Source organism: Epinephelus fuscoguttatus, linkage group LG9 (genome assembly GCF_011397635.1).
Source record: "Epinephelus fuscoguttatus linkage group LG9, E.fuscoguttatus.final_Chr_v1".
Lineage (NCBI taxonomy): Eukaryota > Metazoa > Chordata > Actinopteri > Perciformes > Serranidae > Epinephelus > Epinephelus fuscoguttatus.
The window spans coordinates 46502327-46518631 of NC_064760.1; positions in this window are offsets into that span (position 1 = coordinate 46502327).

Here is a 16305-nt window from a genome sequence, read left to right on the forward strand (position 1 = left end):
CCTCCCCATAGGTTTTTTTTTTGGAGTAGGAAGATGAAAATGTGTACATATGTGTAAGTTGCCCAGACACACAAAAAAGTCTCTGGCACCAATGGTCTACTCCAAACAGGAAGTCGGCCATTTTGATTTAAACTTTTCATTTCGGTGGCAATTTTGTGATTTCCACAAGTTTGTATTTTAACGAACTCCTCCTACAGATTTTGTCGAATCAACTTCAGATTTGGTACAGATCATCCTGAAACCATGCTGATCAAAAGTTATTAAAAGCTTTTCTCTATGTCAAGGGGTGTGGCAGCTATGGCACCGCCCTCACCACCAAATACGTTTGGCTTTTTGATGGCCCCTCCCCATAGGTTTCTTTTTTTTTGACGTAGGAAGATGAGTTTTCACATAACCGCTTCAGTGATGCGTGCTGTTGGCCCCCTGCGGTGGCGCGAGAGAGCGAGGGCCCAATCACAGCTGCTTGCAGCTTTTATTATTATTATCACGAACATGTAAGCTCCATTTTGGCCACTTTCCCAAATGCAAAAACTCACCAAATTTGGCATATATGTCTTGTCTGGTGAAAAATTTGATATTTTGCCAGTGTTGTATGTGGACGTGGTGAAATGGTGACAAAGCGCCAACTAGAAAATTTTGTGCCTCGAGCCCCGCTTGTGGGTTTCACCTACATGCATGAAAATTGGGGGGCTCATAGAACATGCCAAGACACACAAAAAATTCTCATGGACCCATGTTGTAAACCAAACAGGATGTTGGCCATTTTGATTTGAATTTTTGACATGTTTGAATGGGACTTTGGAGGAAGGCGGGAGTTGTGGAAGTTCAATTTTTGCTGTGCTGTGTGAAATGCAAGAAAGGTAAGAGTAGCTTTGATTTAAGTTTTACGATGTGCATGATGAAGGTGATACCACACGTATGTATGATACCATCTTCATCTTGAGTAGATCCTATATAAGTGGCTAAAGTGGCTGATATGGCAACATCTGTCTGACTTCTGGCAGCCGTTAGACACGAATGTCAGCTTTATGAAACTCAGGCATCACACATTAACCTCTCCTGTCATTTCAGATAACTGTCATTTCCTAACTTCCCTGTGATTTCCCTCAGTGTTCCCAGTCATCTAATCTCCTCAGATACTGTGCTCACAAGAATGAGAAAGATGTGGTGACACTGACCTTAACCTTTGACCACCAGATGTTTTTGCCAAATTTGTAGAAATTCCTTAAAGGTATCGAAATATTGCATTCACGAGAAGGAAATGGATGCAAGGTCGTGTTGACTTTGACGTTTGACCTTGACCACCAAACTCTAATCAAGTTCAAGTTCAAGTTCACTTTTATCAGCCAAAGTGCTTTACAGTGCAGAAGTAAAAAATATACATATATAAAAAATACATACATGTATATATCAATATGCACACACACATACATCCATACACATGTACACACATAATGTACATACACATATACATATATATGCGCATACACACACACATACGCATACGTGCAAAAATACATCAGTACAAGATTATATATTAAAAAAAAAAAAAAAAAACTAGGCTAAGGTAGAGGGTCTTGTGGATCCGAAGGCCAGGGAGAATAGATGGGTCTTTAAGGCAGACTTAAACCGCACCACAGATCCCGCATATCTAATATGTAGTGGCAGGATATTCCAGAGCTTGGGAGCAGCTACAGAGAAGGCATGGTCACCTTTAGTCTTTAATTTAGATCTTTGTATATCCAGCAACAGTTCTCTGGACGAATGTAGAGCTCTGGCTGGATTTCGGACCTAAATAAGTTCTGCAAGATATAGGGGAGCCAGACCAGTTAAAATCTTAAAAACAATTAATAACACTTTAAAATCAATTCTAAAATGGATGGGAAGCCAGTGGAGGGAGGCCAGAACAGGGGTGATGTGTTCACGTGTTTTTGGTGCCTGTCAAAAGGCGAGCAGCAGCATTCTGCACCAGCTGCAGGCGACGGAGTGAGGTATGGTCTAGACCAACATTTAAAGAGTTACAATAATCCACCCTGCAAGATATAAAAGCATGGATGACCCTTTCCACGTCATGAAAAGATAAATAAGGCTTGACTTTTGACAGAGTACGAATTTGGTGAAAGGACCCTTTAACCACTGTGTTGATTTGTTTTTTTTAAAATCAAGGTTAGAGTCAAAAGTTACACCAATGCTTTTAATAAAGGGGGTGGTTTTGATAGCAAGGAGGTCCTGACCATTAAATGAGTTAAAACAGCCTTCTGGAAGGCCAAATACAGTAACCTCAGTTTTATACCTCAGTTTTGTCATTAAGGTTAAGTTGGCTCTGGCTCATCCAACTCTTAATGTCGGCAAGACAAGCTAATAGAGGTTTCAGTAGGTCCTTAGAGTACAACCGAAGAGGGAGATAGATCTGCACATCATCCGCATAGCAATGGAAGGATATGTTGTGCTTATGGAAGATAGATCCCAGAGGCAGCATATACAAGGAAAATAACAGGGGGCCTAAAATCGACCCCTGAGGTACTCCACACATGAGGGGGGCCACAATAGAGGAGAAACTGGCTATCTGCACAGAGAAACTCCTATCAGTCAAATAGGACTTAATCAGCATGAGGGCTGCCCCTTGAATACCCACATGATGCTCTAAACATGACAACAGGGTCCCATGGTCTACAGTGTGAAATGCTGCTGTCAAGTCCAGGGTCATTAGCATTGCTGCACATCCTGAGTCTACAGTTACAGCAATGTCATTAAATACTTTAAGCAGGGCAGTTTGTAATTTGTCCTTTTCCATTTCCTCTCAGCACGCCTGCAAGAACGCCTGAGAGAAAGGATGGAATCATTGATCCAGGGTTCAGAGGGAGTCTTAGGGCCTCTACACATGATCAGCTGTAAAACTGCTTTGCGCTGGCTGTCCCATTATTTGTCTATGGAGAGGGCGGCAACGCCTGACAAAGCGGCACCGCTACCCTTGGCGTTGCGCACCGCTCGAACTCCGAGAATTGCGCTCAGAGTTATTATTTATTATTATTTGAACTTTGACCGTGCCGCTGTGCCGTACCTGGCAGTGAGCGAAGCACGTTGTTCTTATCATGTGAAGGCTGCTTTAGAGGTTCTGGTTCAAAAAGGAGCAATAGAATCCAGTATGGTAGTGCATTTGGAGTTAAAAAGAGCTACAAGTTCCTCAGGGCAGAGAGTGCTGTACTTATTCAAAGATGAATTTGCAAAATCCTCAAAGGTGGTGCAGAATTTCAGAGAAGTATCTGAGTTTATAACCTGGAACCAATGAACTGGTGGATGAGTAGGAGCAACAGAGAAGGGAATCGTAGCAGAAAACATAACAGGCAAATGATTTGAAATGCAGGCACTATTACAGATTTCATTTATACTGACAGATAAGCCATATGACAACACCAAATCAAGTGTGTGCCCCTTTTCATGTGTTGGACCAGAGACTCCAGAGAGAAACTCCTTCACCATTGGTTTATCTCTACAACAAACATGAATATTCAGATCTCCTATGATCAGGCACCTTTCATACAGTACAGGCCAAAAGTTTGGACACACCTTCTCATTCAATGCGTTTTCTTTATTTTCATGACTATTTACATTGTAGATTGTCACTGAAGGCATCAAAACTATGAATGAACACATGTGGAGTTATGTACTTAACAAAAAAAGGTGAAATAACTGAAAACATGTTTTATATTCTAGTTTCTTCAAAATAGCCACCCTTTGCTCTGATTACTGCTTTGCACACTCTTGGCATTCTCTCGATGAGCTTCAAGAGGTAGTCACCTGAAATGGTTTTCCAACAGTCTTGAAGGAGTTCCCTGAGGTGTTTAGCACTTGTTGGCCCCTTTGCCTTCACTCTGCGGTCCAGCTCACCCCAAACCATCTCGATTGGGTTCAGGTCCGGTGACTGTGGAGGCCAGGTCATCTGCCGCAGCACTCCATCACTCTCCTTCTTGGTCAAATAGCCCTTACACAGCCTGGAGGTGTGTTTGGGGTCATTGTCCTGTTGAAAAATAAATGATCGTCCAACTAAACGCAAACCGGATGGGATGGCATGTCGCTGCAGGATGCTGTGGTAGCCATGCTGGTTCAGTGTGCCTTCAATTTTGAATAAATACCCAACAGTGTCACCAGCAAAACACCCCCACACCATCACACCTCCTCCTCCTCCATGCTTCACAGTGGGAACCAGGCATGTGGAATCCATCCGTTCACCTTTTCTGCGTTTCACAAAGACACGGCGGTTGGAACCAAAGATCTCAAATTTGGACTCATCAGACCAAAGCACAGATTTCCACTGGTCTAATGTCCATTCCTTGTGTTTCTTGGCCCAAACAAATCTCTTCTGCTTGTTGCCTCTCCTTAGCAGTGGTTTCCTAGCAGCTATTTGACCATGAAGGCCTGATTCGCGCAGTCTCCTCTTAACAGTTGTTCTAGAGATGGGTCTGCTGCTAGAACTCTGTGTGGCATTCATCTGGTCTCTGATCTGAGCTGCTGTTAACTTGCGATTTCTGAGGCTGGTGACTCGGATGAACTTATCCTCAGAAGCAGAGGTGACTCTTGGTCTTCCTTTCCTGGGTCGGTCTTCATGTGTGCCAGTTTCGTTGTAGCGCTTGATGGTTTTTGCGACTCCACTTGGGGACACATTTAAAGTCTTTGCAATTTTCCGGACTGACTGACCTTCATTTCTTAAAGTAATGATGGCCACTCGTTTTTCTTTAGTTAGCTGATTGGTTCTTGCCATGATATGAATTTTAACAGTTGTCCAATAGGGCTGTCGGCTGTGTATTAACCTGACTTCTGCACAACACAACTGATGGTCCCAACCCCACTGATAAAGCAAGAAATTCCACTAATTAACCCTGATAAGGCACACCTGTGAAGTGGAAACCATTTCAGGTGACTACCTCTTGAAGCTTATCGAGAGAATGCCAAGAGTGTGCAAAGCAGTAATCAGAGCAAAGTGGTGGCTTTTGAAGAAACTAGAATATAAAACATGTTTTCAGTTATTTCACCTTTTTTTGTTAAGTACATAACTCCACATGTGTTCATTCATAGTTTTGATGCCTTCAGTGAGAATCTACAATGTAAATAGTCATGAAAATAAAGAAAACGCATTGAATGAGAAGGTGTGTCCAAACTTTTGGCCTGTACTGTATATCACGAGAATATTAGACAGGAGATTTTCAAAGTCCTGAATAAAGTTCTTGTTATATTTAGGAGGGCAATAAATTAATGCAAGTAGCACAGGAGGAGACGAGTTCAACTCAATGAGCTGCAGCTCAAAACTAGATTGAGTGATATGTGGAATCCGTTGGCATTGAAAGCTAGATTTAAACACACACACCATCCCACCCCATTTACTAGTTGTACGTGGACTACTAAACTAACTAACTAAAAAAGTTACAGTCAGGAGGGAGAAGCTCAGAAAAACATACGGAAACACCATCTTTCACCCAGGTCTCTGTGATAAACATCATGTGTAGATCACAGGAGGAGAAAAAATCCTTCAACAGGAAGGTCTTATTTGTTAATGATCTAGCTTTAATTAAGGCCATGTTTAGAGTGACGTGGGAGTGTAGGTCGGGAGTAGTGTCATCAGTTGTCCCGGACACTTTTTGCAATGGGCGAAGGTTCTGGTAACTGACACCTTTAGAAATGTTGATAGAACAGTACTTGGGTGGCGGTGGTCTATTACTAATTATGATTGGAATGGATTAGAGGGATACTGGTGGAGAATGAGCTACTGATGTATTTAAGATAGGCCCATCTGGGCAGCCAAAAACAGTGGGGGAGGTGACCATGGGCTCAGTGCTGGCCTGAACATAGGAATTGTTAGCGTGAGAGGGCATTGAAACAGACTGCGGTGGCCTGCTGGGGGAGATAGTGAGACTGTTATTGCAGCGAGAGGGCACAGAGGAAGACGAGGGGGCGTGTGATGTAAACACGAATCAATATGGTGATGAGTGGATAGCATGCTGCATGTTAGCCATTAGCACTGAGCAGCCCAGTTTGTTTGGGTGAACTCTGTCTGACTGGAAAAAAGAGCGTCAGTTCCAGAACAAATTGAAATTATCGAGGAAGGAGAAGTTGGCTTCATTGCAGGCATGCTGGAGCCGGGTGTTGAGAGCCTCGAGCCTGCTGAAGCATTCAGAGCTGGGGGATTGCAAGGGCAGAGGACCGCTAATCCAGACACACAGACAGACCGCATCTTTTGAGCAGACTGAAGAGGGTGTTGAAGTCTTTTTTTGTCTGCTCGGACTGTCGTTGTGCTGTGTTGTTGCTACCCACATGTACAACCAGACGGGTTACTGAAGGTGGAAGGGATTTCAATAGATCTGGAAGGACTTCAACTAGGTCCATGACTTTGGCTCCCGGATAACAGCGCATGATGGCATTATAGAAGCAGAAATGCCTGATGATACTATCCCCCACTATCAGAGTGGTGAGGGGGAAAAGAGGGGGCAATGGAGGAGTACAAGAGGGAACACAGTTCTGAGGAGCAGCATCCATCTCATCAGTTTGGCCCGGAGAGTGATGCGAATGAGGCTGGTTGGCAGCGTCGGAGGCTGATGGGGAGAACATCCACAATGCGGGTGAGGTGGGTCAGTATCACCAGGGCTGGATGAAGAGTCTCAAGCATAGGGAGGTGGTTGAGGTTCGGGAAGAGGGACGCTGTTTAACTTCATCGGGAACATTTGCACTCTCCACCCCAGCGCAGCCACTGAAAGCTGGCATCGGCTTAGGTGGCGAAGCCAGAGGAGCGGGACTGTCAACATCCAAGACTGCAAACTGGTTGGTGAGAGCCAGGCGTTAAGTAGAGGATAACCTGATCTTGTTACCCAGAACCACGTCGACACAGGAGGACCCATGTTTCGGGGTAGAGCAGGATGGTCGTGGGCAGGCTGCCGTATCCCACACAGTTGTGTCTGTGAGAGGTGCAGTCGTCGGAGGTGATAGTTTTGACTGCTCTTCTATGAAGAAACTGGACAGTTTTGGCAGACGAGTCATGAAGCTGGAAAGCAGAGACTCTTTTTTCTGGAGTTCATCTGACAGTCGGTGGATGTCTTCCTGTAAGTCAGCAATCTTTTTATTTGCTTCTTCCAACAGCTTCTTTTCCTCATTACATCTGTCTGGCATTGTGTCTGTGGATAAAGAAGATGACAGGCCAGCAAAGGTACCAAAAACACAGAATTGGCTGTAGCGTGAGGTTTGGGAGACAAGCATCAGCTGGTGGAGACGAGCATTTACACACAGGGGCTCCGTCACGGAGCCCACAGCGTTTAATTCTCTTATTCAAGTAAGCCGAGTGCAGGTAGAAGCAGGGTAGAAGGTCTACAACTCACCAGCAAGGGCCCATGAAAGGGCCCGCTGTTTGTATCGGGCAGGATCAGTCACACGAGATGTTGAGGAATCAGCTGAAACTTCAGAGGTTTGAAGGGCTAGCTAGCGCCGCTGCTAAAAACAAACCGGTGCTAGCAGCTTGAATCCAAGAACACTAACACAGTTCACGGAATGTTCAGAAGCTAACGTCAGGTAAAAATAGATAGTTATAGTGCCTCCAATGTCTTCTGCTAAGATTACTAAGGAGTGGTATAAAACAAAGTTAGTCTCTTTTGTTCGGGAGCCGGCTCACTCTTAAGTCTCTAAAGCTGACATATGTATTCCGGCAAGTAGAGAAAAAATTGAGCCCACATTAGCCCACAGGTTATTCTTTAGTCTACGTGAACATTTATGACAAATTTGAGGAAATTCCTCATTGCATTCTTGAGGTATCATGTTCACAAAAATGGGATGTAGGTCCATCTGTACGTACATTAGGACGGACATATGTACATACAACCTGAAAACATAATGCCTCTGGCCATGGCTAGGCACAGAGGCATAAAAACAGCAACACATAATTGTGTGTGGCCAAAGTAAAACCACATGCTTACATGTATGTTCCAGGCATCAGTCAGCCATCACATTCCACTCCCTCATCAGCAGCTGAACACCTGCTGCTCCCTGTCGTCTCAAGGAACACTTACAGATAAAGCATGAGCATCAGCCTGTCCACACACACGCACACACGCATGCACACACGCACGCACGCACGCACCCACCGACACACACACACACACACACACACACACACAGCTGAATACAGACAGAATTTACACATTTACACACCCAGACATGTGTAGACATACTCAGACACACCTTGGTCTGTGTTACCGTGGTGTTTGTAAATGCACATAATTGCCCACACACACACAGTCAAACACACAGTGCTGAAGCTTCAGTAAGGCAGGATAGAAGTGCTGAAGTGACACGCGGGGGGTGGGGTGGGGGTGGGTTGGTGGTGGTGGTGGGGGGGGGGGGGGGGTATGTTGAAGGTTAAACTCCAGCTACAGTATGAGAGCTGACCAGAGAAGACTGGTCAGTGTGTCTCTGTCAAAACCTTTAATCCTCATTCCCTCCAGTTTAGCTTTCCCCATAGGCTCTGACAGACTCACTGTTAGTCCCTCTATCTGTCTGGCTCTTCATTGCACCATATTTACCACCATGCAGGGAAAGGAAGAAAAAACAGACAAAAACAGAGGTGTAGTGAAAGAATCAGTCTGAGTCAGATTTGAGGAAAAGAAGCAAGTTAGTGTTGAAACCTTGCTTTAAAAATGAAAATATATCCTCCTAAAAACTCCTCTCTTTGCACCTTTTGCTTCAGTCTCTCTTTTTACAGATCTTATAGCTGGTGTTATTGTCGTTCTCACTTGCAAGATCTTTCTGACAAAGTGCAGAAAAGAAAGAGTGAAGATAAGGGAGAAAATAAGAGTCACAGTACAGAGACAGGCAGAAAATATGAGACCATTTGTCAAGTAGAAATTGTGGTGCTGAAACTGCACAAATCTGTCCAGTAGAAAATCTCCTGCTTCCTGTCCTTTATGCCTTTCTCATTTGCAGCCTGTTTTCTCTTTTACCATCCCTGATTCAATACCTTTCTGGTGCTTGTACTGTGATGTTCAAGCGACGATGGAGAGAGGCAATTTGTCAGCTAAGAGTTATGGTGTTGAAACTCCCGGCTCCTGGTGGGTGCAAGTGGAGGAGACTGTCCAATGTGTCTCTGTCAAAATGAACCAATGTCCATAAAATCCTCTCATTTCTCTCATGCACTTTGTCTTGTGGTCGAGGGACATTTTGTTTCTGTCTGCCTCCTTCTCTCATGTTTTGGTTTTAATGATGTTGTTTCAGTCATCCATCCAAAAATTCAAGTCATGGGAAGCTCCGCCTTTCTAAAAGGGCCATGTAAAAAAACATTAAACTGTGTGTAAATATCCTGAATCCCTTTCACACTTTTTAATGTCACCTGTAAAAACTGTGACACCTTTGAAATGATTTATCTGTCTCTAGCTACAGAAGTCATTTTCTGTTTGTGATATTTACATTTGAGTAATACATAATGGTCCCCGGTTGGTGACCTCAGAATGGCATCTCTGCCTTTTGCAGAAGATGTAATTATGTTGGCATCATCACACCATGACCTCAAGGCCATTTCTCTGCCAGAAAATGGTGGATTGCCCAGTATTGGTTGGGAGAGTGAAGGAGTTCAAGCATCTCAGGATCTTGTTCATGAGTAAGGGTCAAATGAAGCGTGAAATGGATAGGCTGTTTGGTGCAGTGTCTGCAGTGATGTGGGCGCTGTGCCTGACTGTCGTGGTGAAGAGGGAGCTGAGTCGGAAAACAAAGCTTTGGATTTACTGGTCCATTTATATTCCAGCCCTCACCTGTGGTCATGAGCTTTGGTTAGTGATCGATTGAATGAGGTGTCTGGGCTCAGCCTTAGGGATAGGGTGAGGAGTTTGAACATCCAAAAGGAGCTCAGGGTAGAGCTGCTGCTCCTTTGCGTCGAAAGGGGTAAGATGAGGTGGTTTGGGCATCTGATCAGGATGCCACCTGTTCGAGGTTGTCCGGGCATGTACAACTGATAGAAGGCCCCGGGGCAGACCCAGAACTCACTGGAGGGATTATATATCCAGCCCATTCTCATTTCAAAATCATCAAATACAGCCACTTTGTCATTGATTTCAGTGCCACCTTTGGAAGTGTTATGATATGCCACTGGGGCGGCATCAGTTTGTAATGTGGCCAGACAGAGCCTTTTACTGTTTTATGATTTGCTGCCAGTCGTCCACATGGCACCTGTCACGGCATGATATCCTGACACATTGCGTTAGGTCATGAACCTGCTGGACAGCACCTGCCTTGGCAGTATGATATGCCACAGGACAACATCAGGTTGAAACACTGCTGGTAATGACATAATTTAAGGAGCTGAAAAGGGTAGGGGGGTGGTGGATGGGTCCATAAAACCCCCCCCCCAGACATTCACTTCAGACCCCTGTGTTTGCTTCCTGTATGAATGAAGAGCCAAACCATGATGTTTGACAAGCCAGGTCCCATTGGGCAGTGACTTGCAGCATCAGAAAACAGGGAAAAAAGGCATCCTTTAAGGTTGGCATGATGCGGGGCCGCTTGCTGTTGTAGTTTAACAGTGCCCGGTCGCATCAGGGGGAAACATTGCAGGACAAGGATGAAAGTTAAGGCGAGGAAAGTTAAGGCGACAAAAGTCCAAGTGGGGAGGGCGGGAGGGGTGGTGGATGGGTCTAACAAACCCTGACCTTCACTTGAGAGAAAGATGTTCACGTCCGGCAAGATTCTAAAGCCAAACCCTGTTCTTTTTTCCTAAACCACATGCTTTTGTTGACTAAACCTAACCAGGTGTTTTGGTTGCCTACACCTAATGTTTGCCTAAACCTAACCATGTGTTTTTGTTGCCTAAACCCAACCATGTGTGTTTGCTGATTGACTTTCTTCTGAGAGAAAGGTGTTCGCATCCTGCAAGATTCTAAAGCCAAACCCTGTTCTTTTTTCCTAAACCACATGCTTTTGTTGCCTAAACCTAACCAGTTATTTTGGTTGCCTAAACCTAATGTTTGCCTAAACCTAACCATGTGTTTTTGTTGCCTAAATCCAACCATGTGTGTTTGTTGTTGAAGGAAAGAAAATGTCAATTCGAGGTGTACCGACATAGTTCCAGATGTTTAGTTATATCCCTGCCTCCTTTAGTGACAGTGGTAATTGTAATAAGTGTAGTTTATTTGCTGCGTTGGATGCGAGGCTCAGTGAATTAGAAGCGCAGCTCCGCACCATGGAAAATCACCCGGTAGCTGCGGTAGTTAGCCAGTCACCTGTAGCTGGTGCAGAGCCACATAGCATAGCCTTTGCTAGCGGTTCCCCGGTAACCCCCGTGTAGCCGGGAGGCTGGGTAAATGTCCGGGAGAAGCGTAGCTCCAAGCCAAAGCCCACGGTTCACCACTAGCCTTGTCTTATTAGGAAAGACGGCATTCATTCCACTTTGGATGGAGCTGCTCTCTTATCGAGAAACCTGGCAAAGTTTATTAGTAATTCAAAACCCTGACAACCCAGAGTTGAGATCAGGACTCAGAGTTGCAATCCTACATGCTTCTCAGTGCAGTGACCAACCCATAGTTTTATACAGGACCACCTAAATTATCTAAATCTAAAATTAAACAAAGCAGAGTTGTGCATAACAACCTCATAAAAATTAAAACCTCTTCTGTCACAGAAAGACAAAACAGGAGAATTAAATGCAGACTGTTAAATATCAGGTCTCTATCATCTAAAGCAGTGTTAGTAAATGAATTAATGTCACTTAATCATATTGATTTACTCAGCCTCACTGAAACCTGGCTGTGTCAAGATGAATATGTTAGTCTAAATGAATCCACTCCTCCCAGTCATAATAATACCCACATTCCTGGAGGCAGCAGCCGAGGAGGGGGAGTTGCAGCCATTTTTTAACTCTAGTCTGTTAATCAGCCCTAAACTTAAACTAGACTATGATTCATTTGAAAGCCTTGTTCTTAGTCTTTTACATCTGACCTGGAAAACCTTGCAGCCACTTTTATTTGTTATAGTGTACCATGCTCTTTGTCCGTATTCTGAATTTGTATCTGAATTCTCAGAGTTTTTATCCAGTTCAGTTCCTAAATCAGATAAAGTTATTATTGTAGGCAATTTTAACATTCATGTTGACGTCGATAATGACTCCCTGGCTATCGCGTTTATCTCATTATTGGACTCCATTGGCTTTAGTCAGGGTGTACATAAACCCACTCACTGTTTTAACCATAACCTCAGTCTAGTTCTGACGTATGGAATTAAAATTGATAACCTAACAGTCTTTCCACAGAATCCCTCGCTATCGGATCATTATTTGATTACTTTTGATTTCTTTTTACTCGATTACACGCCACTCAGCAACAGTTACTACTCTAGATGTTTGTCAGATATTGCTGTCGCAAAATTTAAGGAAATGATTCCTCCGTCGTTAAATTTAATACCATGTCCTTCAGTAACAGAGGTTTCCTGTACCGACTTCCTCTACCAAATTGGTCATCTTGTGGATAGCGCCGCAGGCTCGCTGTGAACAACACTCGACTCTGTAACTCCTCTTAAAAAGAAGTTAACAAAGCAAAGAAAGTTCGCTCCTTGGTATAACTTGCAAACCCGTAAGTTAAACAAATACTGTGAAAATTTGATAGGAATTGACGATTAACCAAACTGGAAGAATCTCGTTTAACCTAGGCAGACAGTCTCAAAACATATAAGAGGGGCCTCCGCAATGCCAGAGCAAACTACTACTCAGCTTTATTAGAAGAAAATAAGAACAACCCCAGGTTTCTTTTCAGCACTGTAGCCAGGCTGCAGTGGCGATTGTTCTAAGACTGCAAGGGAAGCTCAGCTTCCCCTAAAATGTCAAGAAATAAGTCAAATATGTACCGTTGTGTTTACATTTCATTGACTAAATATGCGCTAGAACGCGTTCAACTTTTGTTCAGAATCAGCTACTTATCACAGGTCACTGACGCGACTTTCTTCTCATTCATTCCCGTAGCGTCACAGCACATTAAACAGTGGAAGCTCAGCGTCCAAAGACTACAATGGGGAAGCATAGAGTGGGTTGTTCCACCGCAGCGAAACTAGACAGTCATCGGATAAATGCTCGGTTTTGTCCCGCCCATCAACGCTCAGTGTCTCTGGGGATCTATGGGGCAGTGGGCTGGCCTTGGCCAGCCTGGACGCTGGGCTTCTGCATGATGATTGGATGATCTGTCTGAGGCTGAATCCCTTTTTGATTGACAGCGAAATGAGCGAATCAGCGATCTAGAAATATAAACCACCACCAGAACATTTTTCAAGTTTCATTCCGTTGTTCCGAGTTGATCTGGAGACTTTTCCAATCCTCTTAGTGACTTTTTGTTTGTTAAAAACGACAAGCGACAAATCTAGCATCTTTTTCTGGTGTTATTGGAGACTGTACTCGTGTTTGGAGACTCTGACTTCTGTTGCTCTGCAGTTACTGTCCCCAACGAGCAGTGGGTGCTGCTGTGAGTCCCTCCACCGTCCCAAAGCACTCACGGGCGGTCACACTATCCTCGCGCAGCAGCCCCAGCGAGTGAGCTGCACATAATAACAGACAATTTGAATATTGTCGACCGGATTTTGGTGAAGCCATTTGATAGTCTTCCTTACGAGGAGAAACTTAGAGTTAAACAGCAGGGCAGATTAACACCTCAGATTGATTTGGTGCAAAGGGTGGGAAAAAGTAACAGGTCTTTTCACCCATCTGAAAATCTTTGAGGTGTGTTTTGCTGTGGTTCTGTGGCATGAGTGTGGTTGAAAAACAGCTTCAATTAAATGCTCCTTTTATAAGTTACTGCCTCGCCACAATATGACAACTATTACAATGTAAACTTAAAGTGAGCTTCCCCTGTTTGCAAGACCAGCAGCTGCCACTGCCAGGCTGACTGAGAGTCACAGCTCTGTTGAGCCCTGTATTCCTTTAGCCCTTAGCAGTAATGATTTTATGAGCTTTTTTAATGACAAAATTCTAATTATAAGAGGCAAAATTCATGACCTCCTGTCCTCAGATAGTACCTATCTGCCCTCAAACACAGCTGTAAGACCTAATATATATTCTGTCCATCCTGGAAGAGGGATCCCTCCTCAGTTGCTCTTCCTGAGGTTTCTACCGTTTTTTTTCCCCGTTAAAGGGGTTTTTGGGGGGAGTTTTTCCTTATCCGCTCTGAGGGTCCAAAGGACAGAGGGATGTCGTATGCTGTAAAGCCCTGTGAGGCAAATTGTGATTTGTGATATTGGGCTTTATAAATAAAATTGATTGATTGATTGATATTTAGCTTGCTTCTCCCCAATTTCTCTTCAACAACTGACCACAATGATTTCTTCATCTAAATCATCAACATGTTTCTTAGACTCCATCCCAACTAGGCTTCTTAAGCAAGTCTTACCTTTAGTTACCACTGATATATTAGATATGATCAATATATCCTTATTAACAGGCTATGTACCACAGTCTTCTACGGTAGCTGTAATTAAACCTCTCCTACAAAAGCCCACCCTGGATCCAGAGGTGTTAGCCAACTATAGACCAATATCTAGTCTTCCCTTTCTTTCAAAGATCCTTGAGAAAGTAGTCGTAGACCAGCTGTGTGATTTTCTCCACGATAATAATTTATTTGAGGAATTTCAGTCAGGATTTAGAGTGCACCATAGCACTGAGACAGCAATAGTTAAAACTACAAATGACCTTCTGATTGCTTCAGACAAAGGACTCATCTCTGTACTTGTTTTATTAGATCTTAGTGCGGCGTTTGACACAATTGACCATCAAACTCTGCTACAGAGACTGCAACATTTAATTGGCCTAAAAGGTTCTGCATTAAGCTGGTTTAAATCTTGTTTATCTGATCGTTTTCAGTTTGTTCACGTTCATGATGACTCATCCTTACATATTAAAGTTTCTTTTGGAGTTCCGCAAGGTTCTGTGCTTGGACCAATCCTATTTACTCTATATATGCTTCCTTTAGGTAACATCATTAGAAATCACTCTGTAAATTTCCAGTGTTATGTGGATGATACGCAGTTGTATTTATCAATGAAGCCAGAAGAAACTAATCAATTAATTAAACTTCATAACTGCTTTAAAGACATAAAAACCTGGATGAGCACCAATTTCCTTGTGTTAAATTCAGACAAAACTGAAGTTACTGTTCTTGGCCCCAAACAACTCAGAGACTCTTTATCTGATGACATAATTACTCTAGATGGCATTGCTCTGGCCTCTAGTGCTACCGTAAGAAACCTCGGAGTAATATTTGATCAAGATTTGTCTTTTAATTCTCATTTAAAACAAACCTCACGGACTGCATTTTTTCATCTGTGTAATATTGTGAAAATTAGGCCTATCCTGACCTGAAAAGATGCAGAAAAATTGGTCCACGCTTTTGTTACCTCTAGACTGGATTACTGTAACTCCCTATTATCAGGTAGCTCTAATAAGTTTTTAAACTCTCCAGGTAATTCAGAATGCAGTGGCACGTGTACTAACAGGAACTAAGAAACAAGATCATATTTCTCCTGTTTTAGCTTCTTTGTGCTGGCTCCCTGTAAAATCCAGAATTGAATTTAAAATCCTACTGTTAACTTATAAAGCTCTAAATGGTCAAGCTCCGTCATATCTTAGAGAGCTCAGAGTGCCCTATTATCCCACCAGAACACTGCACTCTGAGAATGCAGGGTTACTCGTGGTCCCTAAAGTCTCCAAAAGTAGATCAGAAGCCAGAGCCTTCAGCCATCAGGCTCTTCTCCTGTGGAATCATCTTCCTGTTGTGGTCCGCGAGGCAGACACCGTCTCCACATTTAAGACTAGACTTAAACTTTCCTCTTTGACAAAGCTTATAATTAGGGTCGTCTCAGGCTTGCCCTGTACCAGCCCCTAGTTAGGCTGACTTAGGCCTAGTCTGCCGGGGGACCTCCTATAATACACCGGGCACCTTCTCTCCTTCTTTCTCTCTCTCTCTCTCTCTCTCTCTCTCTCTCTCCTTTGCTAACACTCATGTCCTGTTTCTGCAACTCGCTAACTCGGCCGTACTGCATGTCACTAACTCGGCTTCTTCTCCGGAGCCTCCTCACATCTACTGTACTGTCTTTCTCTAAAAGGGTATTACCACTTTTGACTGTATGTTTGTGTGTTTGCACTATTTGAGCTGCTCTTTTATTTATTCTTTGTCTTAATCGAACTTGTCTATTTTATATTTTTATATTTTTTATCTAAGTTGACAAAGAGAGACACACAAGAATTCCAATGTACCTGGACTGTAACGTACCTGTGCAAATGGCAATAAACTCTATTCTATTCTATTCTAT